General features: G+C 41.5%; 2 long non-coding RNA genes across 2 annotated transcripts in view; one reads left to right on the forward strand and one right to left on the reverse strand.

The window, feature by feature from the left end:
• Positions 1-1794, forward strand: part of LOC145721748 (uncharacterized) — a 78607-nt gene extending 76813 nt beyond the window's left edge. Inside the window, exon 4 of the long non-coding RNA XR_014145611.1 lies at positions 846-1794. This is a non-coding gene — a long non-coding RNA (uncharacterized LOC145721748). The remainder of the gene's footprint in view (positions 1-845) is intronic.
• Positions 1-11459, reverse strand: part of LOC145721749 (uncharacterized) — a 43559-nt gene extending 32100 nt beyond the window's left edge. The window contains exon 1 of the long non-coding RNA XR_014145613.1: positions 9139-11459. This is a non-coding gene — a long non-coding RNA (uncharacterized LOC145721749). The remainder of the gene's footprint in view (positions 1-9138) is intronic.
• Positions 11460-26741: the final 15282 nt, after the last annotated feature.

Genomic DNA, 26741 nt, shown 5'->3' on the forward strand with positions numbered 1-26741 from the left:
GTTTCTAGCATTTGCAGACTCCCCCTGCCCCGAAAAAGCCTGATTAGTACAATTAATGTATAAAGTTGAAAGCAGAATCATCTCCCCAACCCCATCTCCAGAGGTCCTCATCAGGGTTTTATGGGTGTAAGTTCAGAAACCCAATTTGATCCATCTTAAACAAATAGGGGGATTTATTTGCTCATATAATGGAGCCTTTGGAAGGGCAAGTTGTGTGAGCTAGCCTTCTGGATCGACACTAGGAGATCAGGAGCGGCTCTGTCTCCTTCCTGTTTTTCTCTGCATGTTAACTTCATTCTCTCAGACTGATTCTTTTCCGCTTGGAATGAAATTGGCCACCAGCAGCTCAAGAATCATTCTGTGACCAGAGAGGGAAGAGGCCTTTCTCCTCCTGTTAAAAGAGGCTAGTTAGAAAAGCAGAGTGGCCAGAGGCTCTCGGGGAGCACAACTGGCCAAGTCCTGCAGCCAAAGAGAGAGAGAGTTGAAAAGACAGTGGTAGCTTCCATTTGGAACAGCTGACAAGAGCAAAAGGGGTGGCTTATCAGAGAGGGTTGCTGTTTCTAGAAGAAAAGAGACGTGTAAAGCAGATAACCAGTTACTGATCACATGCTTCCTTTAACAGTTTGGTGCGTACCTTCCAGACTTTTGTTCCTTGTGAGTAAATGTAGAAAATAGGAAAATTCCAGTGTTTCTGCTCATGCTGGATGCATCCCAATATTTACGACAAAGCATAGCTAAATACAGATTTCTCTGTGAAAATGAGACCTGCCATATTGTATCTTGTGTTAATATGAAAGGACAAAATTGTCCCTGTTCCTAATTGGTGGCATTCTACTTTCTTTCAGGCCAAGAGAAAAGCAGAATTTCCCAAAAGAACTTGGAGGTGCAGGCATAACTCTGCCTAACTTTTGGCAAGAGAACACCATTCTGAAAATATATTACAAAGACATCCTTCTTTTTTTTATTTTTTAAAGATTCTATTTATTTATTTGAGAGACAGAGAAAGCACAAGGAGGGCAGGGGAGAGGCAGGGGGAGAAGGACAAGCAGATTCCCTGGTGAGTGTGGAGCCAGACTCGGGACTCGATGCCAGGACCCCAAGACCATAACCTGAGCTCACTTAACCCACTGAGCCACCCAGGCGCTCCACAAAGATATCCTTCTGATAGAATCCTGAGACTGCTCTATCACTTCTGCTATGTCCCTTAAGATGCTCCTAGCATGGTTGTGGGCATTCAGCATATTCCCAATAAACAGATGATTAACTGCCTTGGAATCTAAAATCTGAATGTCTTTTCATCAGACCTCTGCTGTTCTCTATGTATAATATTACATGTAAATATATATATATTTGAAAAGAAGTTAATGGTTTTGCAGTTCGGTAATGTTTAAAAAACATCTGCACGGCTTTCTATTCTAAGCTGTGGCAGCCAGCCTCTGAGAAGGGCCCCTCTGTGGTGTTCATGCCCTTGCATGATCTTCTCCCACAATGAATCAAGGCTGTTTTGTGTGACCAATAAAGTAAGACAGAGGTAATGGTTTCCGAGGCTAGGTGACTGCCGCCGTGCCTTGTGCTCTCGGATTATTCACTCTGGGAGAAGTCAGATGCTGTGTCATGGATATTCAAACAGCTCTGTGGAGAGGCATGGGTGGAAAGAAACTAATGTCTCGGGCGCCTGGGTGGCTCAGTCGTTAGGCGTCTGCCTTTGGCTCAGGTCATGATCCCAGAGTCCTGGGATCGAGTCCTGCATCGGGCTCCCTGCTCAGCGGGAAGCCTGCTTCTCCCTCTCCCACTCCCCCTGCTTGCGTTCCTGCTCTCGCTATCTCTGTCTCTATCAAATAAATAAATAAAATCTTTAAAAAAAATAAAAATAAAATAAAAATAAAAAAGAAACTAATGTCTCCTGCCAAGAGCCACACCAACTTGCCAACTGTGTGAGGGGGCCACCTTTAGCCCCAGTGAAGCCTTTACATGAGGTCAGTCTCAGGAGACACCTGAGAAAAGGTCGCAAGAAGACTGAGCCTGAACCACCCAGCCCAGCCGTTCCCTGATTCTGGCCTATGGATGAATACAGTGGAAAATAAGAAATGTTTATTGTTTTAAGCCACTAAATTTTGGGGAGTCATTTGTTGCACAGCAATACATAACTAAATATAAATGAATAAAAATGAATTTAACAAATATATCTCAGTACGCTTAACAGCAACCTTTTCTTCTGAAATTCTAAGTCAATTTTGAGATGTCAAATTAGACCACATTACCACAAATGGAATATGTTTTCTGGTTCCTTCTTCCTGTTGAAGCTACTATTCTGAGAAGTGCCTATCTCTAAGACACTAATAATTAAACATCTGTCTTCAGCCAATGAGATCTTTGTTGCAGAGAAAACTAGAAACCTTGTTTTCTTTACCAGTAGTAAAAATTCAGGCAAGAGCTGAGGTCACTAGTGAAAGAATACAAAGTAGCAGTTGGGCAGTATCTCTCCACCCCACCCAACAGGTTTTCCTTTAAATGCTAAACAGACCTGTACCTTAAAAAACAAAAACAAAAACAAACACATTTAACAAAAGTTCTGCTATTCATATATATTTTAGAATTTTTTTTTGTTGTTTACTTTCACTAAGTAACTTGTTGAGAAAATGCATGCTACTGAATTATTTTTAGTTATATAAACTTCTTGTTAATTGCTAAAGGAAGGGGTTTTTGGAAACACTCATGCTAATATTTGCTTTCCTGAACACCAACTGTCTTTAGCTACATGTTCAAAAGGTTCAAAGGAAGAGCTTTAAATATTGCAGAGAAGGAAGAATAAGAAAAAACTATTTTTCTAAAAAAAAGAACTATTTTTAGAAAAATTCAAATTGATCTAGGCATTCTAACAAAGGTGATAATGAATTATATTTAAGTTCATGTCCAAAATTACAGGATTTAACATGAGTAAATATGAAAATATGGTTCCTTTTTAGCTGCAGGTTTAAAAAAAAAAGTCCTACCAAGTTAAAAATCATTGTCATTCAGAAAGTAGATTAGTGGTTGTCCAGGGCAGAGGGTGCAAGGGATGGGGAGTAACAGCTAATGGGTTCAGGGTTTTTTTGAATCTAAAATTAGATGATGATGATGGTTGTACAGCTCTGTAAATTTACTAAAAAACCATTGAATTTCATACTAGAAATAGAAATTATGTCTCAATAAGTCTGTTCTTAAAAATTGTCATTGATGACTGAAAATAAAGTATTTGCAATGTGCAAAAAGTCACCAAAAGAAGCATTCTAGCTCAAGTGTTGCTTTCCTGCTTCTGACCTGTTAGATGTGCATAACTAAAGCTGAAATCAAATTTTAAGATGCTCCAATGGTACATTAAAAAACCTCTCTAACAAGAGACACATTTAAGAGGCCTTATTTAAGCATGGAGTTATGCTTCACCTTGTGCTCTGACAATGAATTTGATCGACTTTGAACTTGCTTTCAGAACTGAAGAGGTAATAGCTACAGTTGTTTGCAGTTACTATCAAGGCAAATGCACAGTGCAAAACTGAAACTCTTACAAGTGAAAAAGGCATGCTTTTCATAGACATTACTGTAACCACAACAAAGCATGCCAGAGATTTTGCATTTTAATTCTTTCAAAGGGTTACAAAGAAATTGTTTTTCTGTGGGTTACCTTATATATATGGAACAGTTGTGAGCTCTAAAGTATGCAAGTCTATTTTTGTTTGTTTATTTTAGTTTTTTACTTCTGGCTCTGCAACAACCACCAAAAAAATCTTGGTAATTAGCTTTAGTTGACTGTCTGTAATACGAGTTTTTTGAATGGGAAAGGTTTAGTTCTTTTGTTTTTTTTAAAGATTTTATTTATTTATTTGACAGAGAGAGACACAGCGAGAGAGGGAACACAAGCAGAGGGAGTGGGAGAGGGAGAAGCAGGCTTCCCGCTGAGCAGGGAGCCCGATGCGGGGCTCGATCCCAGGACCCTGGGATCATGACCTGACCCGAAGGCAGACGCTTAACCGACTGAGCCACCCAGGTGCCCCAAGAGGTTTAGTTCTTAAGTAAAAGGCCAAAGATAATTAAAGGTACTGTAACTATATCTGTATCTATACATTTACAAATTAATTAAGTTTATTCAATATACCAGGCCAAATTGTATATTTTATTCAAAAAAATATAAAATGTATAATGAAAATATATTTAAAACAAAATACTTACAGTGAAAAAAGCCAGGAAGAAAAGACTATTACTGTATGATTCCATTTATATCACGTTCTAGAAAAGCAAAACTTTAGGACAGAAACCAGATAAATGCTTCCCAAGAGCTACGGGAGAAGGGGTGCTGACTACAAAGGAGCACTAGGGAACTTTCTGGGCTGATGGAAATGTTCTGTATTTTGATGTGGTTGTCATTACATGACTTTGTGCATTTGTCAACATTCACTGAACTGTAATTAAAAGGGATGAATTTTAACATAAGTAAATTATAATTCAAAATCTGACATAAGTAAATATATTAGAAAAAGTAGATTTAACTACACATTTTGACCATAGTATGTAGTTAGAGTTGACTATATAATGCTGAAAATACACTATGGCATCAAACAAAGATTGAATCTATAGTTACTGGAGGTTTTATTACTTCCCCCAATTTTTTTATCTTCATTGTAGAAAACTTGATGAGAAAAAGGTTTTAAAACCATTCTGGATAGAAACTCTTTAAGCTGAAATTAGTTCCTACAATGTAGATGATCAAGTGTTTTACAGGGTACTTACTTTCGTCATTCACCTGATTATTAATCATTTACTGCATCCCTCTATAATTCGTCTACCGCTCTTATTATTACAACTGCTTAATAAGCTATAGTTCATTAAAGGCCTACTAAATGCCAGCCATTCTCTCACCTCTCTGTCTCTCTCTTCTCTTTCTCTTTTTAAAAAAGAATTCATTTGACTTAGTTCCCTTGATGTAGACACTTCTTTACTGTTTGTTGAGGTAACAGACCATCCACATTATAATATTCTTGGTACATGTATATACAATGTTACACATTTAATAAATAAAATCAGAGAGATTTGAACCTAGATTTTTTCAATTGGAAAAATGTATCTTTTCATGTTTATTTCTATTTTGCCCTATTATGTGAATTGTTTGATGGAAGGGGCAATGCAGTATGTGTCTTCATTTGCGATCTCTACTGTTCTGCCCTCAATGTAATGCACACAGCACATCCTCATATGTTGTTGCGTGAGGACAAAACTGAGCCATGAATAGTCACCACAGAGTTGTATGCTATTGTAATACTTAGCCTTACCTCAAAATCTTTTTGGAGATATATTTATATTAAGAGTTATGGGGAAGGGCTTCTCCCTACATCAATAACAAAACTGATTTATAATTTATCCTTGACAGTCATGGTCATTTTATTTTTAAAAGAGCATTTCCACTTATTACACAAGGCGTGGAGGCAGAATTTCGTTCCATTCCAATGAATTGAAGACACCACTTGACTGTGGTTGTGATGGCTTTTGTAGATTAGTGTTGGACATACTTTCCATCATCCTTCTAACGTGCCTGCCTGTTCTGCAGAGGCTCCCAGCTTCCTTGCAGCTGGGTCCCAGAACGTATTTAGAATCAGCCAATGAGACACACTTCCGGAAGAACAAAGGCTACTTCCGTTGCCTCTGCGGGCAAGGACAGTTGTGGGAAGTGTGACACTTTGCTGCGACAGCTTTAGTACAGCACCCGCTCTGTCTGGTTTCTAGCCTCATGGGTGTGGGGCACAGGTTTTGCTGGTTTGGACAGAAATGAGTGTGAAGTGCTTCTGAAGCCCGCAGCCATACCGCTCGGTTTCTGATCGTGGCATTAATGGCGCAGTTCTGGAACCTGCGACTTCCTGACTAGAGAAGAGGCAGTGGCTTCCTTGGTGGTCAGTCCTGTGGAGTGGTTTTGTGGATTGTTTTAAAAGCTAAAACTCGAAGGGTTTCTTCAGCCATTTCAAAGATTTAAGTCATTTAATACTCCCTAATAAATCCCTTCCTGCTTAAATAAGCTTGAGTAGATTTTATTCCCTGCAAATGAACCCTGACCAATAGAGAAATGAAATGGATTGTAGTCATCTATGGACAAAAATTAAATGGATGATAGCACTCTACTGTCAATCAATACAATGACCAAAATGACTCCTGAGCTTCGCTAAAAGGAATGAGTTTACATTGTTAAGTTTAGATGGAAATTCTTTGTCTATCTCTAATCTAATGAACTCCAAAGAGAAGGCTCCATATTGCATACACATTGAACATTGCCTGAAATAAGAAAGTATTGATTAGGACCTGTTGGCTTATGATATTTTCCTTTTGATAGCACTATTTCAAACTGATTTTAGGCATGATTAATTAGAAGTGGGAGGGAGGGAAACAAATGAGTGAGTTACGTTTTTGCATGGAAACTTTTCTAAAATATGCTAATTTTTTGAAAATCTACTGATTTTATTTAGTTACGAAGAGTCTTAAGCAAAGCCTGTGAGAAGTCAAAGCCCTCCCAAAAAGGGGGGACCCCCAAGTATTTGAGGGTACTGGATTAAAAGGGGAGCCCTTCATGAAAAGTTTTGCTTGGAGGTCTAAAATTACACACAGGATATGTGTAAAATTTTACTTTGAAACCATATAATCAATTGGTGTTAGACAACTTATTGCAGAGAATTTTGAACTTTTAGAAGAAAAAATGCCTTATAATGTAGACTATGACGATGATCATCTATTTTGAAGGATATTTCTCTTGAATGGTAGTTAGAGCCACCATAACAATTTTCGTGATGCTTTAACTTAAAATAGTTAAAAGGAAGTCTTACAGTACCACCTAGGTTTCAAGTTATATCATTATATCATTGTGAATGTGTCAGCAATATAGAACTGCTATTTAAAAAGTGCTGACATGATCCTACAGTATACTAACTGAAATGTGACACACAAAAACCATGAAGAAATTTTTCCCTATGTGTGTGTATATATATATAGGGTCAGTTAAACCTATATTAGAAACTCACATCCAGTCTGAGGCTTCATTTTTTTTTTTAAAGGATGCCAGAAACTAGAAAGGGAACAGTATAGTACAAAGACTGATTACAGAGCTAGAAAAATAGCACATAAAAATGGTAAGGAAGGGAACTGGTTTTATTTAGCCATAAGAAGGCTAAGTGGTTTTAATGTGTAACTTAGCATTCTTGGCTATAAAAATAAAATATAGACAACTTACAGGTAAAAGTCCTAACCATCCGGACAGTAATGGCATAGAATTAAAGGAATAGGAACCTAAGCTTTGCCACAACAATCACGTAATTGAGAACTGGTTCTACCTTTTGATTCCAAAACAGCTAGCCAGATCAACTGAATCTCCACAGTGTAAAAACACTAGGAAAATGATAGAAGTTCTGTGGTGTCTGAGGATTGCTGGATTAATATTTAAATATTTCATGACAAGAAGAAGTACTCCAACTATTATTTATTCCGGGGAAAACCATTAATGGGGAGGCCAGCATGCTGTACCAGTTGCAGATATTGTCTGTAGAATAACTCATGCACATAGGCATCAAGCTAGCTGGCATTAGCAAGTTCCAGCAAGTTTTACGAATAATTGTAGAGGACATACTTAACATGTACTGACAGATTTGAATCTCCAGTAGTAACACTTATTCTTAAACCTAGGCTCCATGCCAACAGGGAAAAAAACAAACTATTGGCTCTTGCGTCCCTGTCTACTTTCTGCGAGGAACCTGCCTTGTCATAAACTCAGTGTTTTAAAGAATAATCTTGGTCATGAGGCTGGTTTCTAATATAAACCAGGCTAGGGTTAAAGATGGCAAAACAGCAGAAGGCTGTTATCAAATGCCACTAATTACTTCTTTTGAAACATTTTTGAAATATTTTGATAATAAAATGAGGGTCCTCAGTTGTCACCCCTGCAACACCCCCCCCCCACAAGAGAAAGCATGACTGATTGCCAGAACAATGCCATAGATCTTGGACCACCCTGATGACCATATATATCAAGAGATGGACCCAGTGGTTCTCTAGAGAATCATGTGGGAAGATGTGGGAGGAATTTGGAAGGGAGCTAGTGAGGAGTAGAAAAGTGGTGTTGCGAGAGAGCTTCCGGATGTTTTCTGCAATCAGATATAGCCTTGATGCTTTAACTCTGCCTCTTAAAGAAGCTTAGAATTCCAAGTAAAATGCAAAAAAAAAAAAAGCCAAAAAAAGGTGTGAGGAAGTGTTTTCTTAGTTCAAATGAAGAACAGAATGCACAATTATCCAGTGATTTTGAAATAGTTCCAGGATTCTGTTTGGATAAGCAGGCAAAATGAGAGTTTCATATGTTCCCTGTAGTGGAAACCTGTGGCGTTTTTGCTGCTCTCTAGGCCTCACTCTGGGCAAGTACTTCCTTGCCCAGCTCCATGGGATCTCGATAGGACAGCCAATCACATGGCTCTGCCTGACCCACCACAGGCCTGAGCATCAGAGGAACCCCTTCCCTGGGCACCGTGGTTAGTCCAAGGTGGCTATGGGTCTAAACTGAGCCTTGGAGATTAGTGTGGCTTTTGGAGAATAGAGGCCACCTCTTCTTCTGGGACAACCAGCTAGCAAGTCCACGTAAAGCTAAGATGGTGGAAGACCACCTTTCTTGCCACCAGGAGAGAGTCTGCAAGAGAATGAGCCCAAAGCAGAGCTGGTGCCAAGAGGTCAAGAGTGAAAAACAATCCCGTAGCAATGTTTGAGCCTATCCAGCCATGATGAAGACAAGCTGACCCCTGGACTTTTTATGTGAAGGGAGCCATAAGCTTCTTTGTTCTTTGGCCTATGTGTACTTACGTTTCTGTCACTTCTACCAAGAGTCCTGACTATTACACTCCTGTACAGATTGGGAAACAAAAGTATGATAATTATTAAAATCTAGAGTGAACAAGATGTGAGAAAACCCATCAAAATGTTCACTACTCCATAAGCAACTGGATATACATGGACACAATGACGCTATCACAATTTTATTTATTTGAACTTAACCACTTTAGAGTTTGTGAGGTTTTATAGTACAGAGGTGAAGGGCATGGGTTTTGAGTCAGACAGCTCACAGTCCCAGTCCCAGCTAACACTTACTGGTTGAGAGGCCTATGTGGCAAGGGAGATGAACCAAACCCCCCGATGTATCAGTTTCCTTATCTGTAAAACAGGAAGAATAATAATTCCAACCTCATACAACTATCATAAGGATTAAATGAGGTAGTATATGTAATTTACTGTGTGCAAACTCTATGTAAACCATACAGTGAGTGGTATTTGGTAAGGATTCAGTAACTTCCTCCTGTTTTCCTCATGTTAGTTCACACCAACATTATAAATGAGACCTGGTTGCAAGGTTCAAGGGAAGGTTCAAGGACTTGGGCGGCAGAAATTTTGTGCATTTCAGAGTGTGGAGGTTTCTTCCCCTACGTTAAAAGATGCAGTTATAAAGCTGTTCTGAACGTTAGAACTGTTCTTTTAAAATCAATTGGACCTATCAATCCTGTGTATACTTAACAATACTACAATGAGGGAGCTTTTATTTATTTATTTTTTTAAAGATTTATTATTTGAGAGAGAGAGAGTGAACACAGGCATGGGGGAGGGGCAGAGAGAGAGGGAGAGAGAGAATCTCAAGCAGACTCTCTGCTGAGCATGGAACCCAAGACAGGGCTCAATCTCACAACTCTAATATCACAACCTAAGCCAAAATCAAGGGTTGGATGCTTAATCTTAACTGACTGAGCCACCCAGGTGCCCCAATGAGGGAGTTTTTAAAAAGTTAGGTTATTTGTGTCCTTCTCTGTCTCCCCTCCTTCATCCTCCTCACTCCCACCATCTTCCTGGTTTCCTAATCTCTGGTTCTGACACAACCATCCCACCTCAATCCAGGCAAGATAGCCAGGAGGAATCGATCAACTTTTTCTCCTTTATCCTCATGTCTTGCTCATTTGCCATCTTGCTCAGATCTATTTTTGTACCTTCCTGAGCTTTGCTCTTCCTGCAAAAGACAAGCTACCTTTCTCAGCCTCCCTTGCCAGCCAGCTCCTAGTCAGGCTTGGCCAGTGGGGATAAGGGGACCAGGGGAGGGCATTTCTTCCCTCTTGCTGACTGCATCTCTTTCATGGTCCAGCTCCCTCTAGGCAGCCACAGCTCCGGGGCTCTGGTGGCACGACCTGCCTCTTTGGTCTGTCCAGTCTTAGGGGGAGTAGCCCTGCTCTTCCTAATCTCGGGGTTTCCAACGGTTTCCTATTAACCCTTTCATTTTTCTAACACCTTCAAAAATAGTTCCTCATGTTAAATTTCTTCTATGGAACTCACTGACATGGGTTCTGCTTTCCTGAGTAGACTCTGACTGATGGAGTCCTCTATATCCAATTAGTGACGGTGCCTTGCCAATCTGTGTCTCTGTTTCTCTTCATCCTTTTCTCAATGCCCCTAATTCAGGCCATCATCTCTCATCTGGACCAATCTAATGTCCCCATTTCTAGTCTCTTGATCTTTAATCCAGTTCCCTATAAAGACCTTTTCCACATGCTGCCAAAGCAAGCTTTCTAAGACACAATCACCTTACTGTGACCTTGTTACTAACCTTCTTAAAAACCCCTTCAGTGGCTCTTTATCTCATACAAGAGCTCTGAGCTCCCTGGCGTGATAGACAAAGCTTTTCATAACCTGTCTCTTTACCCCTGCCAACTGCATCTCTGACTTCCCAATGTTCTAGTAACACCAAATTGCTTATAACATTGGCCCACACGCATTCACACATATGTATGCACACAACTCCTCGCACACAAACATTCTGTTCCACCTCTCTGGTCTTAGATTGTTTCCTTCTTATCTGGCTGACTAGCTCTTCCTTCAAAACTCAGTTCAAAGATGTCTCCTCAAGAAAACTTCTGTGATGATCCAGCCTGGGCTTCCTCTAAGCTTGAGTAGCATCTTGTGAATACTTTTATGAGTGTAGTTACCATATTTTATTAACATACCCTGCTTATGCATCTCTTTTATCCACATGGAGTTCCTCAAGGGCCTCGACCATGCCTTCCTCATTTGCCTGTTTCTGCACTTCCTATCAAGAGATATTGGTTGAACTGAACTGAACCCCCATGTGCCCTGGCAACCCAAATTAGGAACCTGTGAATCATCCTTAATTTCCTTCTCCTTTATTCCTACATCCAGTTGGTGAACTGGTCTTAATTGTACCTCAGAAATTACTCTGACATCTTGATCCTTCTCTCTCACCCCAGAGCCACTGCCTCAATCTTGAAGTCAACGTTTTTAAGCTTTCTTGAACCCTGACCCCATGGTAAGAAATACATTTTGCGGGGCGCCTGGGTGGCTGAGTTGTTAAGTGTCTGCCTTCGGCTCAGGTCATGATCTCAGGGTCCTGGGATCGAGCCCCGCATCGGGCTCCCTGCTCACCGGGAAGCCTGCTTCTCCCTCTTCCACTCCCCCTGCTTGTGTTCCTGCTCTCGCTATCTCTCTCTCTCTCTCTCTGTCAAATAAATAAATAAAATCTTTAGAAAGAAAAGAAAAGAAATACATTTTGCATTCTGACCCAGGATATGCCTTCTGCAGTTCGCATTTTTAATAAAATCACTTCTAAGATACCATTTGTAACCAAGAGGAAACTTACTCAACATTTAAACCTAATAATTAACCACTCATTTTTTTCCCTCATTTCTTTTATTTTCCAGGTCATAAACCCTCCATTATGTTGAATGGCCTCAAGCTGTCATGCTTTCTATACAAAGTAATTGGTGCCTATGTTGAAACATAGGCACTTAAACATGCTAAATTTTAAGTAAATCCACTTTGTTCATTTTGAAGGTTATTTAAATCTATTGTAGAAGTGAATTTATTAAAAATTCAAATTACCTAGAAAGTGATGCACGAGTAAATCAAAAAGAAATTTTATGAAACATTGACCTTTATTACATGAGACTCTGATACTTTTTGTATTCAAATCTATTTTTTTCCAAATGCAGGTTGTGACCCACTAAAATCATTTCAAGATCCACTTATGGGTGGCAATCCACAGTTTGAAAACCACTGTTGTAGGCTTTTGTGATCACTTACTTGTCCTACTGCAATTACATCCAACTTGCCTCCTTGTCTCCAGGCTGGTCTCCATGCAGCTACCTTTCTAAAAGAGATAAGTCTAACCATGTCACTTTCCTTCTAGATAAAACATGTTCTGGGAGACTGACTCCCCACTACCTATAGAATAAAATCCCTGTTCCTTAGCTCGGGCACATCAAGTCCTCCAGGAACAGCCCAGCTTCACTTTTCACCGTAGTGTCTACCCACTGCTGTCACATGCTCTACCACACCACCCAACGTTTACCTTTCCCCTCACAGACACAGTCCTAGCGCCATCCTTCACCACTGCTGTTCCCTCTACTTAACGTGCCCTTCCCCTTCTTATGGGTCTGTTTATCTTACTTTATTCTTCAAGGCCTAAGTGTCAACGTCAATATTTATGTCTCCCTCACCTGCCCCTCATCTCTAAGAGGCTAGCAGATTAACAGCCTCCTCATCTGTGTTCCCACTTGACAACTTTGGCATTATCATTATCGCTTTCTGTGAGGCTTAAGATGTGCCCATGTCACCTTTCTGATAGGAACCTCTTGAGGACAGAATATTTTGTGCTATTAGAAGAGATGATGACTATAAAGCATTTGGGAAAGAAGGTGGCAGGATCAATAAACATAAACTCCTTTTCCTTTTCATTCATCTTTGTGTCTTATCATCACGTGGTCATCAATAAATGTGTGCTGACTTCCAGCTCATAACTTAATAGTCTATATTTATAATTATTGTATATTAATAACACCCTATTTTTATGTAGTACTTTATAGTTGCATCTGACAAAGTATTTCTGCAAATGTAACCCATTGATTCTGACAATCAGTGGGGTATATGGTCGGACAAATGGAATCCTATTTTACCATGGAAGGAAGACCCAGAGAGGCTGTACTATTGACTAAGACCACACAGCCAAACATATATCCAGACCCGACTCAAAGCCACCTGTATCTTGTTCTCTTTTGGGGGAACTACCTGAGGGCCACTAAAGCCTTGCAGCCATCCACCTGCCACGGAGCCCCATCCACATTCGGTGAAGTGCAAAGGCTCTCACTAGCTTTCAATTTATAGCTTTCTGGCTCCAGTCTGACCCCTCCTGAGTGTCAGTCCCACTCCTTCAAAGACAATCGGAATAAAATTCCTTTTCTGAAGATGGCTTCCCCCCAAAAAGGATTTTGGGAGATAGATTTCTCTCTTAAAACCAACAAAAAACCAGACCAACAGAGAAACAGTAATATCTGAGGCAGCTTGTCCACTAACAATGGAGTTTCAGTCAAAAATCAGGCCTAGGTTTTGTAGGTGTTTAAAAAAAAAAATTTAGGGATGTGGCAGAGCTCTAGGAGCTTACTGTAAATATCTTTCTCTTTCACTCACTTGGGGGAGATAAAGGGTGACAAGGATGACAGACACAAAGCATCAAATGATAACTCCTAAGGTTCCTTATTTATTTGTTTATTTTTTTTTTCAGTAGGCTCCACACTCAACTTGGGGTTTGAATTCACGACCCTGAGATCAAGAGTCGCGTGCTCTACCAACTGAGCCAGCTGGGGGCCCTAAGCTTCATTTTAACAAGTGGACGGAAAGACAATCCAGATGTACCCAATGTCTATTATGTTCTGGTGACTCAATATACATATTTTATCTAACCCTCACATCCCCGATCAACTGTACAAGTACTTCCTTCCAGAGTATTTTCTACTCTGCCTCACACTGTACCACGCATGAAGGAGATAAAGGTGGACAGGGCAGATCCCGCCCCTTTCCCTGCGGCACTGCCAACCTCATGTAGCCGTTCTCAACCTTTCTTCCGTCCTGACACACTTGGGGGACACAGCATAACAACATCCATGCCAGGGACTCATTGTGTTGTGATTTTCAGCTCAGAACACACTCATGGCAGATTGTGAGTGGGGAGGGGTGGATGGGGTTTTGGAGAGCCGGCTGACAAAGCACCCTGAATGATTCTGATGTATTCCCCTTCCACATGAATAAGGACACAGATTCAGCCAAGTTTAAAGGCACTTAGTATACAGTGTATGGGTGCTGTGACGGGAAAGCAGTTCACTGAGCAAGCTTGGGAGCACCTACAGTGGAGCTGAGTGGAGCTGAGTGGAGGTCAAAGAGCCTTCCGGAGGAAGTAACATACAGTGAGAACTAAAGAGTAGTAGGAGCTGTTACCGAAGGGAAGGGAAGGGAATGGGATGACATGGTATGGCAGTACCCTAGGAGTAGCTTACGCTAAAGTTCAGAAAAACAACGAAAGGATTTGGTGCCATTAGAAGAATTAAAAGAACGTAAGAATGGCTGGGGCGCCTGGGTGGCTCAGTTGGTTAAGCGACTGCCTTCGGCTCAGGTCATGATCCTGGAGTCCCTGGATCGAGTCCCACATCGGGCTCCCTGCTCGGCGGGGAGCCTGCTTCTCCCTCTGACCCTCCCCCCTCTCATGTGCTCTCACTCTCTCTCATTCTCTCTGTCTCAAATAAATAAATAAAATCTTTAAAAAAAAAAAAAAAGAATTTTAAGAATGGCTGAAGGATGGAGTGCAAGCAAGAGGAATAGCTCAAGACCTAGGTCTGGACCTAGTCTTGAGGGGCTTTGTAACCCATGCCCTGCTTCATTCTGAGGGCAGCAGAAGCCACCAAAGGGGATTGATGAAGGGGATATGGCTGCACAGTGAAGAAGGTTTTAGGGGCTGGTAGACAGAAGGCAGCTAACAGCTTGACCCCGGTAGGAGCTGGCCATTAATTGGATGTATTGGTTAAGGGAAAGAGGAATTAGCTAGGTTTTGACTTCAACACCTGGGTGGGGATAGACCTTTTCTCAGAAGTGGCTGGGAGATAGATAATGACCAGTTCAGTTTGGAACATTTAAGTTTGAGGTGTCCAAATGGGGACTTCTATATATAGTCAAATACACAGATCTGGAGCTCAGAAAAAAGACCTGGGCAGGAGAGGAGGACTCCAAAAGGTAGCCAGGCCCATGGCCAGGATAAATCATCTACGGAGAGTGTGTTGAGTGAGAAGAGACGGCCGAGGCAGGGATTTTGATCTTTTAATAGCAGCATTTAAAGAACTAGAGGAGGAAGTGGAGGTAGCAGAGGAGAATGTGAGGAGCAAAGCTGTCTAGCAGCGGATGCGTAGCAGGTTACCTTCTATTTCACAGATGAGGAAACTGGGTCTCACATTTCACAGCTCGTCTAAAGCCTTCCAGCTGGGATGGGGCAGAATTGAGCTTCAACCTCTATCAGGTGTCTGGCTTTCAAATCACTTGTTTCTATTAGAAGCATACCTTGTTTTATTACACTTTGCTTTATTGAACTTGGCAGATATTACTTTTTTTAACAAATTGGAGGTTTGTGGCAACCCTGCATCGAGCAAGTCTATTGGCACCGTTTTTCCAACAGCATATACTCACTTCAGGTCTGTGTATCGCATTTTGTGTAATTCTTGCAATATTTCAAACTTTTTAATGATTATATTTGTTATGGTTATCTGTGATCACTGATTACGACTTGCTGAAAGCTCAGATGGTTAGCATTTTTAGCAATAAAGTATTCTATTTATTTCATGCTTCAGTAATCACTACACCCAATGTGGGGCTCGAACTCACAACCCTGAGATCGAGAGTTGTGTGCTCCTCCCACTGAGCCAGCCAGGTGCCCCAGCAATAAAGTATTTTAAAATTAAGGTTTTAAACGTAAAAACACTGTTTTTTAGACATATGCTATTGCACACTTCATAGACTACAGTATAGTGCAAACATAACTTGTATGTACACTGGGAAACCAAAAAATTCCTTTGACCCGCTTTATTATGACATTTGCTTCACTGCAGTGCTCTAGAACTGAATCTGCAGTATCTCCCAGGTGTACCCGTGTACACAGTTGTGGTTGTGTGAACAGGTACAAACTCATCCCTCTAAACCTTTCCTCATTTGGATTTCCCTTCCCAGACACTAATCACAATCTTCCAAAAACACAGGCAGTTTCCCTTCCCTGGCTCTCTGTTGCCTAAATGCTAGTGAAGAGAGAGAAGGCAACCAATGGGGAAAACAAAGACTCATCTGACCTTGAATTAGGCTATCTGCTAATTCTGAACATGGCCTCCATCCTAATTTACATGGCAATCTCACTCAGTTCTTTAGGTTCCCTACATGCTTAATGGGGAGAAAAGGATTTCACATTATCCAATGGTCTGAGCTAAGAATGAGGTGCTATATAAAGTTAATCATTAAACAGCTTATAAGATACTGTTGCAAACAGTACAATGAGAAAATTAGCTTAGGTAACTTCGGTTTTCCCAACAGTCTTTTACATAAAGGGACTAAACCTGCTAACCCTGCCACTTGACACCCACCACGTTTAACCAAGACTAGGTCTGGGGTTTTTTTGTTGTTGGGTTTTTTTTAGTAATCTTTACCCCCCAACATGGGGCTAGAACTCACGACGCTGAGATCAAGAGTCGCAGGCTATACCGACTAAGCCAGCCAGATGCCCCATGACCAGGACTAGGTTTACTGTAGTTCACAGGATACCAGGGATGAATAAAGGCCCTTGCCGTCTTGGGGTGAGGAGAGGTGAGCCTGGAAGTTCCCCAGACCACAGTCGTCTCCCCTCCCCCATACAGTTGGCATAGAGAGGTTAACTGTGGGCTTTGGAGTCAGACTGCCCGTGTGCTCCCATCCCCCTAGCTAGTGGACGCCAGATTCTTGGAATCAGTTTCCTTGATCTGTAAAACGGGGTAATAGTACTCACCTCATCCAATTCCTGCGCGATAAAGTCTGACAAAGCACTCAGCAAGCTGCACAGCACAGAACAGTCAATAATCATTAGCTATCGTCACCACCTGTTTTGTGTTAAGCTTTGCCCAGGGGTGGAGTGGGGGCAGGAACCTGGAACTGGTCACTAAGGTTACCTTGTAATGACCCTGAACTGGGGAGTGAAGGAGCCCCAGAGCAGGTGAGGCTAGTGTCAGACTCAACATTCCAAGGGGCAAAAACGCACCGGTTCACAATACTTTCCTGCTTCATGCCCGTCAAGAGATTTCTAAAGAGCAGCGACAAGGCCCCAGAACATGGGCCCCCGGCAGAGAAGAGGTTTCTTGTGATCGTGTGCTGCGATACTGAGAAATAAGATCCCTGACAAGGTGTGGAGAACTCGTCCATTTCTACACATTGTTGGGATTTCTCCCCATTCACCACCTGCTCTCCTGGGGTTGACGCGAGTTCGCGCTCAACTAAGGACAGCAGCTGAGCACTCCGTGCCGGCCCCCACCCCCTCCTGGAATTTAGGAAATCCATCTAAGCGCCGGGCTATCTTTGAAAGGAATTAGCTGTGGCTTCTAAGGAGCTCGCCGGGGAGGGCTACGTGTAGCCGCTCAGGCCAGCCAGGCGAGGAGTCCCCAAACGCCGCCACCCCCCCCCCCCGCCTTTGAGTGAACCCCGCAGCGCCGCACAGCGGGACATCCAGCGCCCCAGCCGGTGGCCAGCGAAACCTTTCCAAGAAATAAAGGGGGAAATTTGGGAGAGGAAGAAAGCCAGCCCTGCAGATGCAACGGCTGCAATTTGGGTCTCTTCTCTCTTCTGACGTAATGCCAGCTTCCTGCTTTCGCATTGCAGTGTGCAGTTTGCTGGCTGGGAAGTCTTTAGATCAGTCGACTGAAAGCCAAGATAATCACTGCCACTATCTTGCAGTTTATTTTCCGCGAATACACTAGAACTGGTCCAATAACCCCGCCCCCAAATTCCACGACTTTTGGCTTTTCAGGCCGTATTGTTCTCCCCTCCCCCCAGGAAGGCCGCCTCTACCGAGCACAGCCCAGCAACCAGGAAACGGCGCCCGTTTGTGGCTCAAATGTGGGGCCGGGGCGGGGTCGGTTCAAACGTTCTGCCCCCTTCTTACCCCCCAGCTTTTGTGAGATTCCACATGCCTGGCTTTGTTTTAAGTAAAACTGTTGCTGAAACTGCAGCATTTCCTCCCCCTCTCCAGAAACCGAGGCTGGGAAGTGGGTAAAAACCACCGTGGAACGTGCTCGGCCTCTCTTCCACGTCCCACACCCCCACTGGGATGGGACCAGCAGCGACCGCTCCGCCACCTCACGCGCGCCGGGGTAAATGCACCTCCACAGCCTCCGCCGCCGACACCGCCCAGCCGGGCCCGAGGAGACTCCCAAGGGCTCTTTAAATACGATCTATAAATACTACGGGCTCTGGGCGCGCGCGTCAGGGCAGACTCGGCTTTCTATTGGCTGTCGTAATCTTGCTTATTTGCATAGCCGGATTGCTCAACCGGGCGGCGACCTCTGCCTAGCGCGCCCCTCCTCCTCAGCCAGCGCGCGGGGCCGCGCGGGCGGGCGGGGACAGCGGAGTGGCGGTCGCGCGGCCCGGCGACCGGCGCGGAACAGCGGCGGCGTCCAGAGTCGTTAGAACTGGGGAACCTTTTAGGTCTTGAGTCGTGCAGCAGCCCTGCGGGATGCCGATTGTTTCCCAGAAGGATCAGTTTTGGGAAGCCGAAAGTCGGCCCTTTTAGACTGGATTTTTTTGCTCTCTCCAGAAAGAAAAGGCACGAAGTTTTAAGGGTTTTAACCCGAGCAAACGCTCGGGGTGGCTCGCAGAAGCACCACGTGGGAGTTGGACACGCATCTAGAGTCCTGTCCAATGACTTGCGACTTGGGGTGTTCAAAAGTGGCTTTTGCATGATCCCTAGTAAGACCTCAGTAGCTTGAAAACGAAACAAGGAGGGTTCAGAAAATGCAAGATGTAGGATTCCTCCTAGTTTAAATCTAAGTCTTTAAAAATGAGCCAATTAGCTAATAAAAAGCGGCGATGCGGAAACTTTCCCCTTTGCGGTTCTTGCAGAAGAGAATCTCTTGTAGCAGTTGAAAATGTGCAGCAACTTGACCCTGCCCGGAGTTGGTTCGCTCTGGGGAGAGAGGTGGTGGCGGGGGGGAAGGTCAGAGAGGGAGGAATAGAACATGATTTGAAATCCAGGAAGCAATCCGATGTTGTGGAGAGGCACAGAAGATTCCATCCAGAAAGAGCCGTAGATCACGCGAGAAATATGAAGCTATTGTCATATATTAATAGTCGGATGTTACAAAATCATTTATCTCTTCAGGATGTGAACTGAGAACAGAGACTTTCTGCTGTTCGTTCCAAACATCTTTGGTAGAATCTATCATACAGTGAATTCTTTACGTTCGAGTGGGTAAATATGGTGACTTTATTCCTTCATTTTGTTTTAAAATGTTCTGCCCTTAAAGCGCGTACAGCATATTCTAAAGTTCCAAGCCTTTCTGTAACAATATCCGGGATGACTGCTGGAAGCATATGTTGGTATCTTACACCTCTTTGGTCCTCAGTAAGTATTAGCGGAATGAATCAATCAGACAAATACATTTATTCAGAAGAGACTAAGCATGCGCTAAAGTCAAAGATCTCATTAAATTGCATTTCATAAACGTTCCACTTTGACATCCTTCTCCCCTGAATAAAACTCAGAGCCCAAACGTAATTTTTTAAAAAAAAAGATTTTATTTATTTATTTGACAGAGAGAGACACAGCAAGAGAGGGAACACAAGCAGGGGGAGTGGGAGAGGGAGAATCAGGCTTCCCGCCGAGCAGGGAGCCGGATGCGGGGCTCGATGCGGGGCTGGGTGCGGGGCTCGGTGCCAGGACCCTGGGATCATGACGTGAACTGGAGGCAGACGCTTAACGACTGAGCCACCCAGGAGCCCCCTACTTTTGTTATTTGAAAACAGTACTTCAAGTACTGTTCCTTGGATTCTAGCGAATGTGCTACCCTAAAAGCCTTTTAAAAAGAATTTCGGATTTTAACAGAAGGGCGCCCTCTGCTGCCAAATGGTTTATGGGCAACGAGCCTGAAAAGTAAACCGCTTGGGGTGTGCCATAGTATACAAGTCAGTTTATGCTTTAAAATCCATATTAGAACAAAAGATGGACTTGCTTCATAATCATTATTCTCTACATTAACAGGTACTAATGTAAGAAAAAGTGCCTGAATCATCGAAATACTTTTTCCAATAATGTTAGTATGAATCATCAAAGTTGATTTGAATACAGTCTACTTGCAATCATCTTACACCAGCCTTTCTCTTCTCAACTTGTTTCTCTTAATTAATTAGTGTTTCTAATTTCCCAAGTCAGGTATGGATGCATTTACAATCTTTGCCTTCTTGGTAATCATCTCTTCAATACAAAGACTGTCATTTTATTGTAGTATCTGTATATTTATTGCATTTGTACAGTATTTTCCCTAAAGTTTTTTTAATGTTACTTTTTTTTTTTTTGCTAATTCATTTATTGGTTTCCTTGTTAATATGCCCAGATGAAAAAAGATTTTGAAAAGCCCCCAAGTAACTGTGTAAGTTGAAAACTGCACATCTCAGCTGCCACTTCCACTGGCTCTCATTTTTTAGAGGTGCTCATCTTGAGGAAAGAACTACAATCAGGGGTTAGCTGCTGGGACAGCTTTGAGTCAGTAGGAGGTAAGAGGCTAACTGGTAAACCACAAACAAAGAGATAAGGGAGGTGTCTGTCTCCCGCTGTAAATGCTAATATGGGCATTTCAGCTGTGTTTTTTACAATAAGCACTTTACCACCCTTTATAGAAACATACAGATAATGATCACGGATTATCCTGTGGTTCTCAATTCTCTCTCAGCTGCGGAGGCAGAAATGGAAATAGAGTTTATTATTATGCTGAAAAATGTATTTAGAAGAAGCTCAAGTACTCTCCAGGGCTGGAGAGAGACTCTGTACTTGTGTAAGCAAGACAGACAATCGAGAACTCTTAACAGGAGTGCCAAGCACTCCGGCTTCTGGGTGAACTGGGCTCCCTTTTCCCAGCTAATGGTGCAGGAACCGTATTTTTTTCACACGGGTGGTCCTGTGGTCACCACACCTCAAGCCAGCTCTAAAGGTAGAAAATGGATGTGGGTGCCATGAGAATATTCCTGGCAATATGTTTGCCTTCTTCCCCATTTATTTAGTGATAATTACAAATTGTCCTCTTTATAAAAGTTCACATCTCTATCGTGCACACAGAGTTGGGAAAAATGTCAAGGCTTAAGGGCAGATTGGATACTGGACAAAAGATTTATGAACTGGCCCAGCTTCACTGCAGTTAGGTCAGCACACCCCTGAGATTCTGGGGTGATTAATGAATTAATTTGCAGTGGAGTGCAGTGCTGGCTTCTCTGGTCCATGGACTGAAGGATGGTCTCTAAATTGTATTCCCGCTGCCCTTGCTCACTGACAGGGAGATCATCTGACCATATGACATGAGTATGGGAGTATGTGCCTTAACTATTGAGGAAAGTGTGAAGTACATGTTTATTAAGCTTGGGTTGTCTTTCCATATTGACATATGACTCGAGTTTCATATATGTTGTCTCTTAGGAGCCCATAAATTCTGGTTAAAGTCAAAATTACTTTTGTTTTTATAAAAATGAATTTACAATAAAATCCACTTGACTTTTATGATTTATAGTTACTCTTTCAAAATTATGCTTCCTCATTCAAACACAACTTCCTTTATATAATTTTGCTCTGTATGTCAGATGGCCTGAAGAATACTATTAGTAGGATTACCATTTAATGAGAACTTAGTGTCTACCAGGGACTATATCCAGGTTTCTTGCAATCCTTATCTTAAAAGGGTAGCACTGTTTCTGTTTGCATTTTACAGTGAGATAACTGATCTTTAGGGAGGTTCCATAACTTGCTCAAAGTTAGTGTCAGAGCTGGCCTTCAAACTGAAGCCCATCTACTCCAGGTCAAACCCTCAGAGAATACTGCAAATATATAAAATTAAAAATAAAAGTTATAGGCCCAATGCCCACCACTTTTTATAGTATGATAGAGCAGTATTTCCCGAATTATGTATCAGAGAAGGTTAGTTCCATATGACATGTATGAATGACATAAAGAAAAAAAGTTTCCACGATCCAGTAAGTTTTGGAAGTAACGGTTTGAACAGTAGAACTGTACAACGTTCGTGAGAGCCATTCATATTGTAGTCATCGTGGATTTATATAGTTGTTACAAGATTTTTCCAGGAGATGGCAAAAATGTGTCCTGAATAGGGGAATGTTCTGTTTTGCACAATGGTGCCATTTGGACTCTCACTGGGGCCAGAGGCCGGAATAGTATGAAATGCCTGACACCTGGATATGGCCCCATTTTTTATGTATTGCCAACATCATCACTTTCTGGTGTTTTTTTATGGTGATAGATTATTTGTATCAGATAGACTTTAAAAAGAGCTAATTATTTTTAGGGTTTTAAATGCCTCATGCTATTACTTATTACACCTAGAAGATATGTTTGGAACACTAAAAGATTTTCTTGCCAGTAAGAGACTTCACAGTGTGTTATAAGAACACTGGAATGATGAAGTGTAAAATTATTTTCAAAATCAGCTAAGAACAGGTAGTTGGTTCAAGTGAAAATAATTGAAATTTGTAATGAATGTGCTAATACATGTGCATAAAATCCATTTGTTTAAACTTCTTGAAGGGAGAGGCTATTTTTGTTTCCTTATCCTTGCCAAATGCCTAGCCCATAGGAGGCGTTCATAAATGTATTAAATGTTTACTGAGTATTTTCTTTGTACCAGGCATGGTTCTGTCGTGGATACTAGAGATAAGAGTGAAAAAGTGGGTTTTTGTCCTCAGGGAGCTTACATTTTATTGGAGAGAAATACACAATAAGTGGAGAGGGGGAAGTGAAGTCATGCAGTGGGTACTACACAGTGGAAAAGTTGTAGGGCCAAGGGATCAAAGTTTTCAGTGAGGCCAAAGAATTTTTGAAATTCTTTGTCTAAGTAAAGGCACTAGGAAGGATAACTTTTTGGGAGGTGGTATAGTGACTGGTAACTCTGAGGTGAAGTTACTTTAGAAGTAAGAGGATTAGTGGAAGATGAAAGGTTTCCTGGAGAGGAGGCCTGAGCAGGCTTGATGTTGAATGGGACAGCACCTGGGTGTTGCAGTCGTTGGGAACGGTGACAGGAGCAGAGTGGACAGGAAGATGGTGAGCTCTACGCCTCAGTCTCCTGGGAAGCAACTTAAGAGATGGTTGATGACAGCATGGGGAGGGGTAGGCACTCGTTACATTGCATGGGATGACTTCATAAAAGCTGGAGTTTTTCAGGAACAAAAGAAGAGAAATGACTTGAAAAGGGCAATTTATATAAATTCAGGTCAAAGGTAAAGAAGGTGAGGGAACAGTCTGGCAGACACGTTCCTAGGAGCAGCCAGATTCCACTTCCGCCACGACTGATTGAAACACGTATTTGTTGAATGAATAAAATTTAAATCTTCACAGAGACTGAATGATTTTGGATAGTTTTTAACTTAGCCTTTTAAGATAATTTATGTTTAAACTAATGCATATTCCAATTCTCCTTGTTCCTATTTTCATTCGTGTTTCAACATACTCCTAAGGATAAAAGTTGGAAATAGAAGAGAGATTTCTGAATTTAAAAGTATATGTTGAGAGGGCAACTATCATTTTTTACTTCATGCACTTCAGAATTTTAAAGTTTATTACAAGTATCTAGTCCTTTTATAATAACATGAAGGTGAAAACAAAGTATGTTTCTTTACCATAAATATCTGAAAATCAGGCCATCAAAAATTAAAATGGATATCTTGAACAACTTCCCTTTCATTCCTGAGCTAGGATAATTTCAGAAAAGAAAAGTCATCAATATGTTTTTGTAGATTGTTCTGCCATCTCCATTCCCCTACCCAAACAGGAATTGTGGTTGGATTTTTTCCAAACAACTGAGTAGCTACTCCTTTCTCTTTGTGGAACAAGGAGCTCTAAAGACTTTTCATATCATATCCAGGTTCTAGTGGATGTTTACCCATGTTAAGGAAGTGCATAGAGGGGTTCTGAGGAGAAAAAACTGTTCTCTCTGCTTCCTATTTTCCAAGTAATTGAGTCACTTGTGTATTGTGCCAGTGAGCTCTACCAAATCTTTTTATTTGTTTTGTTTTTCCAGCTTTATTGAGACATAATTGACAAATAAAAATTGTACATAAATAAGATGTACAATGTGATATTTTGATATGTGTAGGTGTGTGTTGTGAAATGATTGCCACATTAAGGTGAGTTAACACATCCATCATCTCACATAGTTGTCATTTGTGTACGTATGTGCTGAGAACATTAAAAACCTACTGTCCTAGCAATTTCCAAGTATATGATACAATATTGTTCACCATAGTCACCATGCTATATGATAGATCCCCAGAACTTAATCTTTTAAAAAATCTTGTGTAAAAATAGAACTACCATATGATCCAGCAATTCTACTCCTGGGTGAATGAAATGAAATCACTATCTTTAAGAGTTATCTGTACCCTTGGGGCACCTGGGTGGCTCAGTCGGTAAAGCATCTGCCTTCAGGCTCGGGTCATGATCCTGGAGTCCAGGGATCAAGCCTCATGTGGCTCCCTGCTCAGCGAGGAGCCTGCTTCTGCCCCTCCTCCTGCTCCTTCTCTCTCGTGCTCTCTCTCTCTAATAAATAAAATCTAAAAAAAAAAGAGTTATCTGAACCCTCATGTTTATTACAGCATTATTCGTAATAGCCAAAACATGGAAACAACTTAAGTGTCTGACAATGAATGATGGATAAAGAAAATATGGTGTATATATATGGTGGAATATTATTCAGCCATAAACAGAAGGTTGCCATTTGTGACAATATGAATGAACCTTGAGAGCATTATGCTAAGTGAAATAAGTCAGGGAAAGACAACTACTGCATGATCTATGAAATCTTTGGGTAAATAATTCGATAATACTTTAGGCTGAATATTGCCTCCTTTTGGGTTATACTTTATCAACAATAGGTAAAAACATGCTTATTTAATAAAAATAATAACAAAAATGAGCATATACTATGTGTAAGGCATTATGCTAAGCACTCACCTTAGAATATCTCATTTGATCCTTGTAACAACTCACTGAGGTAGGTGCTATTGTTGTCTACTTGACAGATGAAGAAACTTAGACACAGGGAGAATAAGCAGTCTGTATAGTGAACCATTAGGCTATACCGCCTCTCTGTTTAGGTTATTCAGTAGACATTTTCATTTTTGCTGTGTTTTAGAGCTGACATTGTCACTAGAACTGGATATTTCTCCTAAAGGGCTTTAGGGAAATGTATTTAGGGTAGAAGACGTTTCAAATTTCCATAAAAGATCATCTCAAAATGACTATATAGTGACAATGATAAATGATGTTTTTTATAGTATAGTGAGTGCGATTCATGATATTGTTTTATGTGCCTTGAATCCAGACGTGTTAAGAGTAACTGAGACTCTTTGCGGGGGGTGGGGGGAAAAAGAAAACAGGAAAAAGAAAAAGGAAGAAAAAAAAAAGAGCATATTAAAAATCCCCAATGATTTTGAGTAACATATCTGTATCAGAATTCTGTCAGAAAAGGGGGAGCATACTCAGCTGGGATTGTCTTCCCCCCCAGCTTTATTGAGGTATAATTGACAAATAAAATTTTTATCTATTTAGGGTATACAGTGTGATGGTTTGATATATGTATATATTGTGAAATGACTGCCACAATCAAGCCAATTAACACATCCATTACCTCACATAGTCCTGATTTGTGTGTGTGTGTGTCTGTGGTGAGAACATTTAAGATCAGTTTTCTTGGAAAGTTTCAACTCTGTAACAGAGTATTATTAACTATACACACTATGCTATACATTAGATCTTCAGAACTTACTCATCTTGCATAACTGGACTTTTTATAAAATTAGTATTTATTAAAATGATTATTTACAGAGATGTGAATGGCTTAAGGGATTAACGGACTCAATAAGAGATGTTCAGGCACCAGGGATTAATAACTGTGGAAATCTGAAGGGCAGGAGAGGAAAGGGTGTTATGAGAGCTGATGAGATCTTGGACATGACCTCTAACAAGAAGTATGGTTGTTGAAGGACCAGCCACGGCCAGAGGGGATGAGGTGACACATAGGCAGGAGGAATCGACACTGCCAACTAAAAGGGGAAGGGCAAGGGACCGAGGTAGGGGTGAGGAGTTTCCTACCACAGAGGTTATTCTTTCGGAATACAGAGCAGGACAGGGAATAGATCTGGGAAGAAACTGAGAGACAAGGCCACTTATTTATCAAGAACAGACCCAGGAGTGATAAGCTAGAGCCCACTGAGTCTCCATTATTTAGTAGGAGCAAAGCTGCATCCAATAAATGGCAAAAACCTTAGGAAATAACTGAGATCTATAGAACATGATTATAGAGCTGAACTATAGTGAGAGACACTTTGGTTATATAAATCGCCAATTAGTCAGCTTGGCCTGCCATAACAACATACCATAGACTCAGTGGCTCAAACAACAGGGATTTATTTTCTCACAGTCCTGCAGGCTAGAAGTGCCGGATCAGGGTGCTAGTATGGTCGGGCTCTGGGGCAAGCTCCTCTCCCGGCTTGTAGAGGGCTGCCATCATGCTCACATGACCTCTTTTTTTGTGCATGCTTTGGTTGGGGGTAGGGAGGAAAGACAGAGAGAAGGAGAATGGGAGAGAGAGTGCTCTTCCTCT

This window comes from Leptonychotes weddellii, chromosome 5, assembly GCF_054177405.1.
Source record: "Leptonychotes weddellii isolate Sample4059 chromosome 5, ASM5417740v2, whole genome shotgun sequence".
In the NCBI taxonomy this organism is placed as follows: domain Eukaryota; kingdom Metazoa; phylum Chordata; class Mammalia; order Carnivora; family Phocidae; genus Leptonychotes; species Leptonychotes weddellii.